The 13,996-nt window shown below is 48.0% G+C and overlaps 1 protein-coding gene across 1 annotated transcript in view; it reads left to right on the forward strand.

Annotated features, from left to right (window-relative positions):
• snx29 (sorting nexin 29) overlaps nucleotides 1-13,996 on the forward strand; it is a 477,274-nt gene that overhangs the window by 441,138 nt on the left and 22,140 nt on the right. The window lies entirely within an intron of this gene.

Below are 13,996 nucleotides of genomic sequence, written 5' to 3' on the forward strand. Positions count from 1 at the left end.
CGATAAACGGCAGCTGCAGCCGCCATGTCTGTCTGTCTGTCTGACCGACCGCACGACACAACTGGCCTCCCAGTCGACTGGTTTTGTTGAAATCTGCCTGACGTATTCCTCGAGGAAGTTTTGCTGCGACATTTGAATAGAGGGCGCCGTACACACAATCTTCTGCATCGGCGAATTTGCAAACCAGAAAACCGTTCTGTGCGGCTCCAGTTGTCGATTCGTTTTTTGTGTTTCGAAGTTACCTGGATGAAGGCCTCTTCAGCTCGTACATTTGGTGCAAATTTCTCTTTTAGTAGTTTGACAGCCACTCAGATCCCCAGTATGAGTAAGTTTAAGCTCTTGAGGGTTTGTGCCCGTAAATCAGTCGCACGCGAGCTCAAGACTCCTGCCACGTGAGGTAAGTGAAGTGTAAAAATTAAAAGGGTTAAACGTCTCTTAGCTGGAAGTGAATGTCACAAACAGAGGAGGTGAGCGGACATGTCCTCCGTGTTACGTTACAATCAAACCCCCTGATGGGCGCGTGGTCCGCAGGTCATCAGCCGGCAGCTCAGAGGTCAGTCAGTCAGTCTGTCAGTCAGTCATTGTCCAACCCGCTATATCCTAACACAGGGTCACAGGGGTCTGCTGGAGCCAATCCCAGCCAGGGCAGGGCAGGGCGCCAACCCACCGCAGGACACACACACACCAGGGACAATTTAGGATCGCCAATGCACCTGACCTGCATATCTTTGGACTGTGGGAGGAAACCCACGCAGACACGGGGAGAACATGCAAACTCCACACAGGGAGGACCCGGGAAGTGAACCCAGACGGGTCTCCTTACTACGAGGCAGCAGCGCTACCCACTGTGCCACCGTGCTGCCCAGCTCAGAGGTGTCTGCACTAATTCATTAATTACGCGATATAAAGACGGGGCAGTTGATTGGAGCCCACGGCCTGTGCAACGAGGTCTGCGCCGCCGTGTGTCACAGTAGCTTGTGTGGCGCCCAGAAGAGGGGCTGGTGGTGCCACAGATAGCAAGGATGGTAGCAGGCGGTGGGCCAAAACCATCTGTTAGTGGAGGAACATGTGAGAAAGACTTAGGCCCGGTTAAGGGGGGATTATCTGGGCCCCCAGAGCTGCTTTAGCTTCTGTGTATCTTGAGACTGAAACTGAAAGTTTTGGTGGTCCCATCATGCAGCAAATCAACTGCTTCCTAAATTCTTAGGTTTTTTGCCATCGGTTTAACAAATTTCTGATTTTTAACTTGTATTAAAGTGCCTACAACTCCCAGCAGCCCCCCGCTAGTATTGCACCACTGGGCAGATTCAGGGGTTGCTGGGAGGAAGAATAAGTAAGTGGTCTTTTTAAAAAAAAAAAAAGGAGCTGAAAAGACGGCGAGGGGATCGCCATCATCTGTGTGTATTTGTTTCTACGCGTCACACACTATTAGATTACGGCTAAGACCACCGTGGATTACAGTTTGTATCGGGATGTGCCTGGTGGTCCATGTGATTTGTCTTCACCTCCTTCGGGGGTCCGGGTGCACCCAAACAGGCGAAACGTAAAGCAACGACTGGAACCTAGTAAGATAAAACTATGGGGGGGACCCTAAGAGAACGTGTGTGTGTGTGTCTGTGTGAAAACAAAAATCACTCGCGTGGATGGGGGTCTCAGCTTTATTTACAGATGGGCTTCAGTAATCGAAATGCTGGATTTGTTTTTCTGTTTCTGTATTATTTACAAGCGAAGCGCCCGTTTTTTGGTCATGAAAAGCTGTCAGCACATTATGACTCATTAAGATGTCACCGTCATGTATGCCTTTTTCGTGAGTCTCACAGCAGATTATTATTATTATTATTATTATTTCATTTTTCGTAACCTTCTCTGAGGCCTGCTCCCCGATCAAATCCTCGTAATCCAAACTTACCTGCAAGGTTCTTTTCAACGGAGATGAATGGAGCCGATCCGTGAGAAATCGTCATTTAAAAAAGAAATAAAACGTAAACACAGATGTCCCCTTTCTGTCAAGTCAGCTGACATTTAGAAGGCCCATCAAACTGTGGACTTTGTCCCGTCCAGGGCAGCAGATGTAAGGAGACGTCGGGTTTGCTCTCGAGTTTGAAAAGTGCTTCCTTGTTGAGTCAAATAAAATTTGTTTCGAATTTGCCTGGGGGGGGGGTTTGGTGTCTTTGGGTCTTTGTTTAGTTCTGGGGGCTCCGTGTTTCTGACTTTGCCATTTGTTCTCCTTGCTGGCAGCCCCCTTTGTGTCTGGTGGGCCTTACTGGACGTTTTGTAAAGTAAACCTTTTCAGTTTCTGAAGTTTCTGTGCTTCTAGCGTGGGTTTGGCGGTGATATCCCCCTCTAGTGGGCGTCATTGGAAGTGCGTTTGGGACTCGGCCTGAAACACCAGGGGCCTCTTTTGTTGTTTGGCCTTTTTACTGGGATGCTGGTGTTTTTAAGTTTTATGTTTTTTTTTTTTTTTTATGACCGTGTCTGAAATCATCCAAAAAGAAACCAACAACCGTCAGAATAAAGACACAAAGTAGGCCGATCTTTAAAGTATGAAAATAAACTGCCTGAGAGATTTGACAGAAACAGGATTGTGTTGGTAATCGCTTGGTCCACAGGGATTAGCTGTCATGTCGTTTTTAATCCTCTTATTGTTTTGCTGTAATTTTCTCTTTCAGGGCCTGTAAAGAACATTTGTTGGAACAGAACTTGTTTTGTCTCCCCTTGGGCACAACGTGGTACAGTCAGGGGGGAACTGTGGCCGCCCGTGGTGGGCCCACCAAGCCCTGAGCTTGCGATGGCCACGCCGTGTTTTGTCCACGTCATCCGTTTACTGAAAACCAAACCCTTTTAAAAGAAAAGAAAAGTCAAAAAGTCAGGTCAGGAGTGAAGCCCCCAAACGTAAAAAGCCCAAATAAAGGGTCCGTATGATGGCAGGCGAATCCTGCGTTTCTGATTCAAGTCCAATCAATTACAGAATTAAAATGCATTCACAGTTGGAAAAGAGTGCAGCCAACCTAAAGTGTGGCACTTGAATACACGGTTGGGGGGTCGTGTGCCATGCGTGAAGCCATTCTGTCGCTCATCGCTAATAAGATGCAGCGCCAACCTGCACACTTGGCACCCTCTGTGAAGTGCCCCCCTGCAGCTTGGAGAGCTGGGACAGAGACAGGTGTGTGTGTCTTCATTTGAGAACCCACCGCAGCGGGTGGAGGGGGGGCTGGCTGGCTGGCGGAGTCAGCAGGTGCGGTTTGATGGCACACAGCTCCCTTTGCCCTCGCCCACCTTCACCTCACGCGTTCTCATTTCTACTTTTTTTTTTTTTTTGCATTTGCAGTTTCCGTCCAAACTCCAATGTTTCACAACTCCACGCGGTTTGCGCCTCAAGTCCACGAGGGTCCCGACTGTTGTTTCCATAATGTCACCATAATAGCCAAGTGACAGATTTCCTCCGGGCCTTTCTTTAAGTGGTCAGACTTGCAGAGGCTCACAAGTTCCCAGCCTCCGTTTTTTAACAGCCTGGAAGATTCCAGAAATTTGACGTCCTGACGTTTAGAAGCCTCTGTGATTGTCTTAATTGAGTCCATTTGGAGTGCCCCCCCCGTGTCTGTGTTTTAAGGGTCTTCTTTTAGAGCCCAATGCCTTGTTGTCTTTGAGAAAATCCAAGCAATTCAGACGAGACTTCGTTTCAAAAAAAGCTGTGGAGCTCCACAACTTGGGTTCCTTCTTTGGAAAACTTTCCAAAAAAAAAAAACTGCAGGTACCCCAAAGCTGCAAACACAAATCTCGAGGGACCCTGCGTCGTTCAGAACGAAGGCACAAATGAGCTGACAGGGAGGGACAAACATTGATGTGAAAAGTTCGACTGAACCCCAAGGAACTGCAGGCACCAAAACATCTCCGTCCACCATTAAGAGTGCCCCTCATCACTGTGGTCGGAGTGGCCGTCAGCACAAAGAAGAGCGACGTTAAAAAAGCAAAAAGCCAGCCTGACGTTCACCAGGCCTAAAATGGAGCTGTTTGGCCATCGGGCTTGGGGTTACGTGTGGAGGAAGAAAAGGGAGGAGGCCTTTAGGGCAAAGAACACGTTCAAGGGACTGGGACACTGCAGAAGTTAGGAAGGGGGGACGATGGAGAAGACGGGGGTCAAACTCCTGGCCTGGTGGGCCGCAGTGGCTGCAGGTTTTCATTCTAACCCTCTTCACTGCTAATTCACTCCTTTTCTCTTCTGTTTTGAAGGATTCAGTCCTCTGAATTGATTCGTTTCTTTGTTAAATGGCAGCCCAACAGAAATGAGACGTGAAACGAGCCGACGGATGACCAGTGTGACTGATAGAGGCAACTGTCGACCCCTTGAACCCTCAGACCAGCCGTCAGACACCAGATAAAAGTCCAAATAATGGTTTCTTATAATATAATACGGTGCACAAAGCTCCCTCCTCTCCACAATACTTATACAAATAACCAATAATCAAATAATCCTCCACTCTCCCAGACGCTTAGCCACCCTGCCTTTATAGTCCGTGACCCGGAAGTATTTCTGTCCCTCAGTCCATGTGACTTTCTATCACTTCCGGGTCAGGTAAAAACTCCTCCTTTTCTTCATCAGCCCGGAAGCACTTTATTTCTTCCAACCAGGTGACTGGGATTTACTTCCGGGCTGTATGGAAAATAAACGTCTCTGTGTCTCCCTGCAGCGACCCCTGGCGACCCCGACGTTATCTAGCAGGGCTGCACATTAAAACTCCATAGTCCATGATGCCCTGCTGGAATTCGGGGCATCTCCACATTGCAAGGAGGGCTCCATCTATTGGTCGGGATGACCAGCTAAACTGGGGCTTCAAACTCCAACCACTCTCTTAATGAGAAGCCGATTCCTGCTGTTAATTAAAGCCGTTATTGAATATCACGACGTGTTGCTGCTCTCGTTCTGCCACAGCCGACTGCTGTTTTGGTGACCTGAGCAGACCAACGTGACCGAGACCCTCACCCGTCTTTATGTCATGTGGTGGCTCGTTTTGTGTCTCGTTATTGTTTGGCTGCTAATTATGGAAAAAGAGACAACTAAGGGGCCTGAGTCACGTTAATTAAAACTAAAGCTAAAGGAAGATAATTAGCAGCAAGAACGGGTCACTAATTAAGAAGAGGGTTAGAACGAAAACCTGCAGGCGCTGCGGCCCTCCGGGACCGGAGTTTAACATCCCAGATCGAGAAAGACTGGGAGATGAAACGTAGTCGGGAATGCAGGCCATGTTTGAAATTGTGATGTTTAACCCCAAAACACTCAGCCAAGATGGTTAGTTAGGAAAATGCACACCAGGGAGTCGTGAACCAGAAAAACAGTAAAGAAAAAAAAAAAAATGTGAGGAGGAACGAGGCAGGGCAAGGGTGAAGGGTTGGTGTCTCCACCGATATCCCCGTTTAATAACGACAATAGTAATTTGCGATGAACAGTAAAAGGTTCACTTATCCGTAACGCTTGTTTAAAGGTGGACGGTTGAGTTCTGCCCATCACAGTCTGTAGTATGAATGCCAGTTTTCAGAGTCGTCACGTTCTTTGTAGCGGACAACCAGAGGGGGCGAAATCTTTCGAGGCGGCGCAGGGGAGACGTCACGCCAATGCCAAATGTAATCGCATGGCCAATCACCTCCAACAGTTGAGCCATTCCACTTCTAACCAGTTCTGTGTTCTGTCAAGTGGTGAGGAGTCTTCTTTACGCCGACTCTTAACATTAAGTTATCTGAATGATGCGTCACGCTTGCCTTGTATCATATTGTCGTCCCACTCTTCATCTCGACTGATATGTTAGGACGTTTAGCAATGGCAGGTATGCGGTCCTCCCCTTCTGCAGGTCTTTGCAAGTCATACTTGAGGGAGTGATGGTGTGTGGACCCCCCGGGTATTTGCATGCTGTTAGCTGTTGAATGTGTTCGGAGGACACTACTGGTGCTGCTGGAAATTCTCCTACTGCTTGTGGCTTCCGTTACACCGAGCTGACTGAGAGCGAAATCGTCGTTTACATGACCAGCTTACACCTGTTCAGTGAGACGGGGAATCGCCTGCCTTGTCAACACCCCGCATGCCGTCTTCAGCGCCGGGCGAGCCCACTCATCGATGGAACGCCAGCTGTTGAGACCCCTTGCCCTACACTTTGACGCTGATTGGTCATTTGATTGCGTTCACATTTGACACGATTAACGTGTGGCCTGGAATCAAAATGCAGTCCACTTGGAGCCGCTGCTAAGTGAAATGCAATACGTTTGACACGCAGTCGATGGACATGAAAAATAAATGCGTGCGGTGCAGAAAAGCAATCGGTGCTTTGGTTGATACGTCTTCAATTATGACAAGACAGGACTGTGCCAAAGTTAAACACGGCAAGGGCATACGCCTTGCGGTTTCACACGCTGGGTTGCATTTCATTTTGGCACAAGTAATGTTTGATGGAGAAATCGATTCCTTGGGCTTCTTTATTGTCCACAAGGAACTCGAAGGCATTGGCCGAGTCGAATTCTTTTGACTAAATGGTGAATCGCAAACTCGAAGGACATCGGCGGGAATTAAGGGCAAGGCCGGACGCACATTCATACACAAAGACTTGTGGGAGTCTCGAACAAACCACTGAGTCATGGAGTTGAAGTAGAAACCCTAACTACCGTTGAGAAGTGAGCTGTCTGCAAATTCCGTTCCCACCAAATCGATAATCTGCCGTTACAAAGGTGTAACCCATTTCACAACACCCATGGTCTACACCTGCCTATTCATGGACGTGCGCAGCAGAATAAAACGTTCGAGAGGTCTGGGATACCACTAGATGGCAGGGGCTGCACAAACGCTACATTGAGTTCATCGATGTGTGTCTCCCCCCCCCCGCCGGCGACAGGCGACTGAACGCCTTCTGTGTGTCTGGATTGTTCTCCATGAACAAGGAATCCCCAGTAAGTGTGGGTCATAATCTCACACTGGTTATGTCCCTGCCCATCACTGCCACTAATTAGATGGTCTAATGAGGTCCTCTCACCGGCCCCCTGCTACGGTCGGTTGCGGCCTGTGGCAGAGCACCAGTGAGGCACTTGTAGAAGCCATAACGACGTGTCTGTTGATGAACCTGCAGAAGGATCATCAGGGGAGAGCCAGCGCATCTGCCCCAAGTCGGCACCCTGCTGGAACCGAAGCCCAGTTTTCCAGTCGGATGATTGCTTCAGTATCTACGGTTTCCATATCTGTGGGGCGTTTCAGGAACTTGGCCTCGGTGGATAACGAGAATCGACTGTTTCAGGACGGCTTAGCTGTGAAATGAACAGACAGGCTTGATGGACGTTTGTCAAAAATTCTTAAGTACTTGTTTAAGAAAACTCCAAGGAAAGCTTGGAAAAAAAATGAAATAAAGCCTCTGATGGTAACAATATGAGACGGGGGGCACCAGTGAAGGTGGAACGGGACGGGCATCAATGTGCTGATCATTGCAAATCTCAAGTGCTCCGCCATTTGGGCCTATTTGTGATATTTGTATCTCTTCCCAAATGTTGATGAGGTCTGATCTCATCTTTTTTACATGCACTGTAAGGCAGCCACTAAATAAAGAAGAAGAAGAAGAATCACAAAGAGAAGCAGAAAACAAACTACTTGTACCGGAGAGTTGTGAGGGTCTGCTTGTTATGAGTGATATTTTTCATACATTTTTTATGCTTTATCCTGACTGAATCCTGCATCTTATGGGGGTTTCTGCTTCTGAAGTCAGATTTCAGGTTTAATGCGTTTGTGAAGAATTTATTATTTATTATCCAAAGTACCTGGCATTGCCTGGGTATAAATAAATGGGGGGGGGGGGGGACATAATTTGGATATTCAGCGCGGCTAAACAAGATGAGACACAGAGGCGTACTCTTAGATAAAAGCTGTGAGACGATGCAAAATGAGCAGAGCAGAAAATGCTGCTGTGCGCACCTGCGGTCTTAGATCACATTCTGCTAAAAAATGGACTGAAATACGACGATATCCTCACATCGGTGCACTCGTGCTGCCTGATGGGATTTGTAGTCCCTGCGTCAGCTGGTTTTCTGAGTTGCCCTCTTTTAGATATGACAACTTCTTCTTCCTAGTTTTAGTCCCACGCGATTGCAGGGTCCGCTTGTCTGTAATGTCTCCTCCATTTGGCTCGATCCATGGCGTCCTCCGGGGCAACACCAGCAATCTTCATGTCCTCCTTGATCCGGTCCATCCAACTTTTTTTTGGTTTCCCTTGTGGGTGTGTGCCTTGGGGGGCTCAGGTGCAGTGCCGTTGTGGTCACTGAGTTCTCACCATACCATCTTAGCCTTGCCTCACACATCTTTTTAATGATTGGTGCAAATCCCACTCGTTTCCGGACACGAGTGTTCATGACGTGGTCCCGTCTCATCAAACCAAGGCACCACCGCAGCATCTGTGTTTCCATCACACTAAGGGCCCGTTCGTGCTTTGCAGTAGGTATCCAGCACTCTGAGCCAAAGAGGGCAACTGCGGGCACAGCACCGTAAGTCGGTCTGGTATGCGGCGGTCACAGAGGACTCTGGTGACCTGTCGCCATTTCAACCTTGCAGCGCTGATCCTTAATAATAATAATACATTTTATTTATATAGCGCCTTTCTCATGCTCAAGGCACTTACAGAATATAAGAAAGAACGGCAGGGTATACAGTATACAGCGTTGTACAAACCAGATAAATAAAGATGATTACGACAGTGAATTCAGAGAAAAAGCCTAACAGACAACATAACTGATGGTCTCGCACACACACACAGGTTACAGGAGCATCTTGACAGAGAAGTAAACTGAGAGAAGGTAATAAAGTCAAGTAGAGCTAACAGCCAAACTGAACAGAGGAGTCTGGAGTTGTTTTTTAAAAGACTTAATGGAGTCAGCTGATCGAATTAATTTCGGTAGGTCATTCCAGAGTCTGGGCGCTATACAGCTGAAGGCCCTGCTGTCACCCATGGAGTGTAGATTAGTGTGGGGTACAACAAGATTACCAGAATCAGAGGACCTTAGTGGGCGGGTGGGCACATAGTGATGGAGAAGGTCACTGATGTAGTTTGACGCAAGGTTATTTAAGGGAGAAGGTCTCCATCACTGCTGATGACTGAGACTGAGATACTTGAAGTCGGTGACCTTCTTCAGGTCTTCACCGCCTGGTGCCATTGGTCTGCAGCCCACACTCCATGTGCTCATTTTTCTTGATGTTAAGCCGCATATCATTGGCATCCAAGCGAGTCTTCCACTGCTGTGTTAGCCGCTCCAGATCTTCACGATCTTCAGTCGCAAGGAATATGTCGTCAGCATAGAGGAGCAACCAAGGGGTGAGGTGTTTGGAGATCAGAGGTTACCACATCCATGCATAAGACGAACAGGAGTGGCCAGAGGGCGGACCTCCTCCAGATATGACATAGCAATCATATTTTAAGTTGGACCGTTGGCGAGGCACATGCAAAATGTCATATAAATCGGTTCAGCCATCTTTTACGTGCTTTAGCAAACAAACATCCAAGTAGAAATAGTTTACAATTTTATTTATATTGGTTTTTTTTTTCTTCTGCAATACTATTTTGTGGATTCCATTGTCATGATTGGCATTAGATGGGTGTACTAAACTTTGACTTTGGTATTGGTACCAACTTCTGAATCTCAGTGCCGATAACCAAAGCAAATTAGAGACGCCTCCTGTGCCCTCCAAATCTCACAGCCCGCGCCTCATCTGCTATGGGGGGTATGCTTGGCCCCCTTGGTGATTTGAGCTACAGGTAACACGTATATTAAATCAAAGAGCTCCTCCCCATTCACGATAATAAACAGCTAAAAACTACCATATACCGGATCTACTCGCATTTAAGTTCTGTCGCGGATAAGTCAGGACTTGATTTTACTGTATCATGTCCGGTATTTTATAATGTCGGTCATATAAATCAAATGCTGAAAACTCACGCTGTTGGTCCAAGAGATTTCGATGTGCTAACGCCCACCCAAGAGAGGAACCACAGAGCACACGCGTCTTTATTTCCACGTATTGTGCCTACGTGACCACATGGTGATACCCGCACTATTCCGAAGCGACGTTTGCACTGTTTTACTGTTTTTTGTATGTCATACCCTCATACACCTTCATTGTAAGAGCGTCACTTATCTACGATTAGAAGAAAATATGAAGCTGGTTTTAAATTCAAAGTCGTTGAAGTGTCGAAAGAAATTGGGAACTGTGGTGCTGCAGCAAAATTTGATGTGTCTGGAAACTGATGTGAGATTAGAGGAGGCGAGAAGACGTAAAAAAAAAAAAAATTGTCGTATTTTTGAACAGGCGTACAAGTCGGGGTCTGATTTTATGATCGATTTTTTGGGTTTCAAGACCCGACTTGTACGCGAGTATTTACGGTAGTTTCGTTACTGGAGTTAATGAAGTGCTGATGCCGCGCCGTTTTTCTGTATTTTTTCGGCACTGGTATGCCGTGCAGGTCTTGTCATAATGCGGCCCCTGGGTGCTACGGATGTGGCATATATCATCACGACTTGATGAGGGGGTCAGCTGGCGAGAGGTTAAAGGGTTATCTGGGCGGCCATTTTGTGATCCGAGTTTGCAGATAACCAAGCCTTACTTCTTTTACGATTTTTTGATTTCCCACATCTCTAATCTTTTGCTTTTGTCCCCGACCTTTGGTTTTCGTTCTCCTTCTGGTGTCACCGATTCATCCACTGACTCTCAGTTTCGACCTCAGCTGGTTTTTGACTTTGTGTATCTCCCGGTCCTTTGACTCTTGGACTCAGTAAACTGCTGAATCGGTGCCCTGATTTCTCAGATTTCATTTTTCTAAAACCCCCACGTGGCACTTTATTCGTTTCGGGGACCCTCTTCAGTGTGGGTGCCATCAAATGCGCGCAGGTTCATTTTCGTTTTCACTGTGATTCCAAAGAGATGGCTGCCTCAGCTCGCCGAGCAACTACAACCCAACTTGCTGTCTTCAATCTGACAGTCTCCTCAGGCTGCCTGTTTGGCAGTTGGTGCGCAGTCTGTCTTGGCCTGGCATCATCCCTGGTAATCATTATCTGGCCATCTGTAATGGATACAGTCAGCGTGCCTCACCACTTCCAGAACTGACAGCTGCATGGCCGACTCTGCCAGCCACGCTGCTGGCCTGGCTGCGTCTGTTGGCCAATGTGTGACCACTTGTACTTTCTGTCAGTAAGGAAAAGCTGCTGACACTGGCAATGCCACAAGGGCAGAAGCAGAAGGCACAAGTGCCTGAATGGCCTCTTCACATATGCTTTCAAATGCCGGCCTCCCCTCAGTGCTCTCTTTATTTTACGTCCAGTCGGCGCTCCTTGTGCAGCTCGCCCACCCTTCACATGACGGGGGGCACATCACGTGGGTTAGAAGCCACCAAAGGCTGCCGTCTGCTGCCTTGACGTGAAGCAGTAAGAGAACGCAGATTGGCCTAATGAATGGGACGACGTGGGCATTGGAAAACGCTGAACCCCACCGTGTGCGGGCCGAGGGCAACACACTTGAAGGGGACCCGACCTACATCTGGCCAAATAGCGCAGTGTAACACGAGGACCCCCCGTGCGTCTGGCTGATGATTGGGGTGAGTGCCCCCCGTCACCTCTGCCCGCGCTGGCTGAAGTCTTCTTGGCATCGACTTTTATTTCATTTCTGATGGATGAGATTATTCATTGGAAAATTTATGCTGACTTTTTATGGATTCATTGAGATTTTTTTTTCTTTTTCATATCTTCTCAGAAAAGCGCCCCGTTACCACAGAATTTAAAAATCAATTTTTAATGATCTCATTTGTATAAACAGATGTTCCCCCCCCCCATTGCTGTCATGCCGCACATTGATTTCTGTACAGTTTAATAATTTACTTTTTCGCCTCTTTGCTCTCCTGCTCCCGATGCTGCCTGGCTAAACTACCGGCCCCCCACAACCCTGAGTTTGAAAACGTGACGATGTCTCGTGATTTGAGGGGACACTGAAGTGGAGGTCTGTAATAATCTCATGATTTTAAAATAATAATAATACTAATAATACTTTAGGAATCTTTAGGTGGTTACGCCGGCGTGTTTACGACCCCAGCAGCTCAGATAAGGAGTTCTGCACACAGTTGTGTAGCCCTGAGCTGAAACACCACAGCGGGGACGGCCCGGCCGGCCGGCTGGACTGGGGAGGTGAAGGCTTTTCGTCGATCCTCTTGTGTCCAGATTCACGAGGGGGCTTTGCTAATAACCCTTTGTGGACGTGTCGGAGCCATCGTTTTAGTCTGTAATGACTCCCGCGGACAAAGAACACAAAAGAGGTTCCACCCTGCCCAGTCCCAGTCATATCTTCAGACCTGGCCGATAGCCCACCATACCCGATGTCCGTTGTTCTATAGATAAAGCCGACTTGACTTGCTATCCGGCCTCCAACCGTCACCTGCCATCAACAGCTGTCAACAGAACGAAAATCAGGAACGCAGTGGAACGACCCGAAGGTGCAAGAGACGGAGAAATGGAATTCGCTTCTTGGACACCGACTATGCCACGGCGCTCAGGTCTTCGGTGGCGACACCCGATGCTACCACCTGCTTTGCCCCTCTGCCACTCTCCGCTCATCCGAGGTCAGAGGCAGCCTGTATGCCACACTCTCTGTGTGCCGACTCGAGCACAGGGTCCAAATCTGAGGCTTGTCGGTGGTCCCGTATCCAGCTGGTGGGCTTTGGTTACACGTCTGAGTGGTCTGTAAGTGCGTTGTGTGCATCTGCTCCCCTTAACCTGCTGCTCAGGGGGCTTCTGTATAGCCGGCTTGTCCAAGTGTTCCTGCCACCGCCACCTGAGGAGTGTGTCCTTATCAGGTCTGGACCCTGAGGTCACCCCAATATTAAATTCAATAAAGGATATCAAACAAAATATCGATGGACATGCATATACAGTGGGTGTAGAAAAGAATCCCCCCCTCTAATGTCCTCATTTCTAACCCTGTCCATCCTCGTCACACACAACGCAAATCTTAGCCCAAAAACAAACGGAATCTGCCTTAGTGACTTAGTGGCGAATTTCACCGCTAGGTGTGCCACACTTAGAGTGATCTGTGGCGTTGCTCTGTGTTGTTCGTACGCCATTCTGTGTCGGTTTTCCTTGGTGCTTATTAAACGTGTTGTGCGATTTTTCTCACAGTGATCAATAAGAACAGCGAGTTTGCGTTCAGTTTGGTTTTCTCTTTGGGAAAACAGCGACTGAAATTGTAGTGACGCTTGAAAATGCTTTGAAAGAGGAAGCTTTAAGTAAAACTCAGGTCTACGAGTCGTTTTAGCGTTTCAAAACGATGGGAAACGTCACCTGAAGACCAACCGAGATCTGGCCTAAAGGAGTGACGTGCCTTAGCAGAGGTACTGCTTCTGGAATGAAGTCACTTTGGGGATAAAACACATAAAGGGGACCGATATCAGTCTTTAAGGCTGATTACAATACACATACGTACAGTGTTCTGTGTCGGTCTGCCCAGCGGTGGTGTTCTGTGTTGTTTCTCCTGTCGGTTTTTCTTGGTGCTTATTAAACGTGTTCTGCGGTTTTTGTCACAGTGATCAATAAGAGCAGCGAGTTTGCGTTCAATTTTGTTTTCTCTTCGGGAAAACAGCGACTGAAATTGTAGTGACACTTGAAACTGCTTTGAAAGAGGACGCTTTAAGTAAAACTCAGGTCTACGAGGGGAAACGTCACCTGAAGACCACCCGAGATCTGGCCGACCTCCCACAATTGGAGAGAGAGATTAGGAGCATGTGACTGATCCAGCGCATTGCCGCACCCACCACATGACAAATCAACTTAGGATCCCCAGATTAAGACCCCAGTGCAGCCATGTGACGGGTGACACCTCAGCGCCACACTACTTCAGATGGAGTGGAACAGCGAGAGGTTTTTTTAATGGTGGCTGGCGTGCCAACTCTGCCACCAACCCCCAGGTTTTTCCCTGCAGGTTGGAGGGCCTACTTGCAGATTA

This window comes from Erpetoichthys calabaricus, chromosome 11, assembly GCF_900747795.2.
Source record: "Erpetoichthys calabaricus chromosome 11, fErpCal1.3, whole genome shotgun sequence".
NCBI classification, from domain to species: domain Eukaryota; kingdom Metazoa; phylum Chordata; class Cladistia; order Polypteriformes; family Polypteridae; genus Erpetoichthys; species Erpetoichthys calabaricus.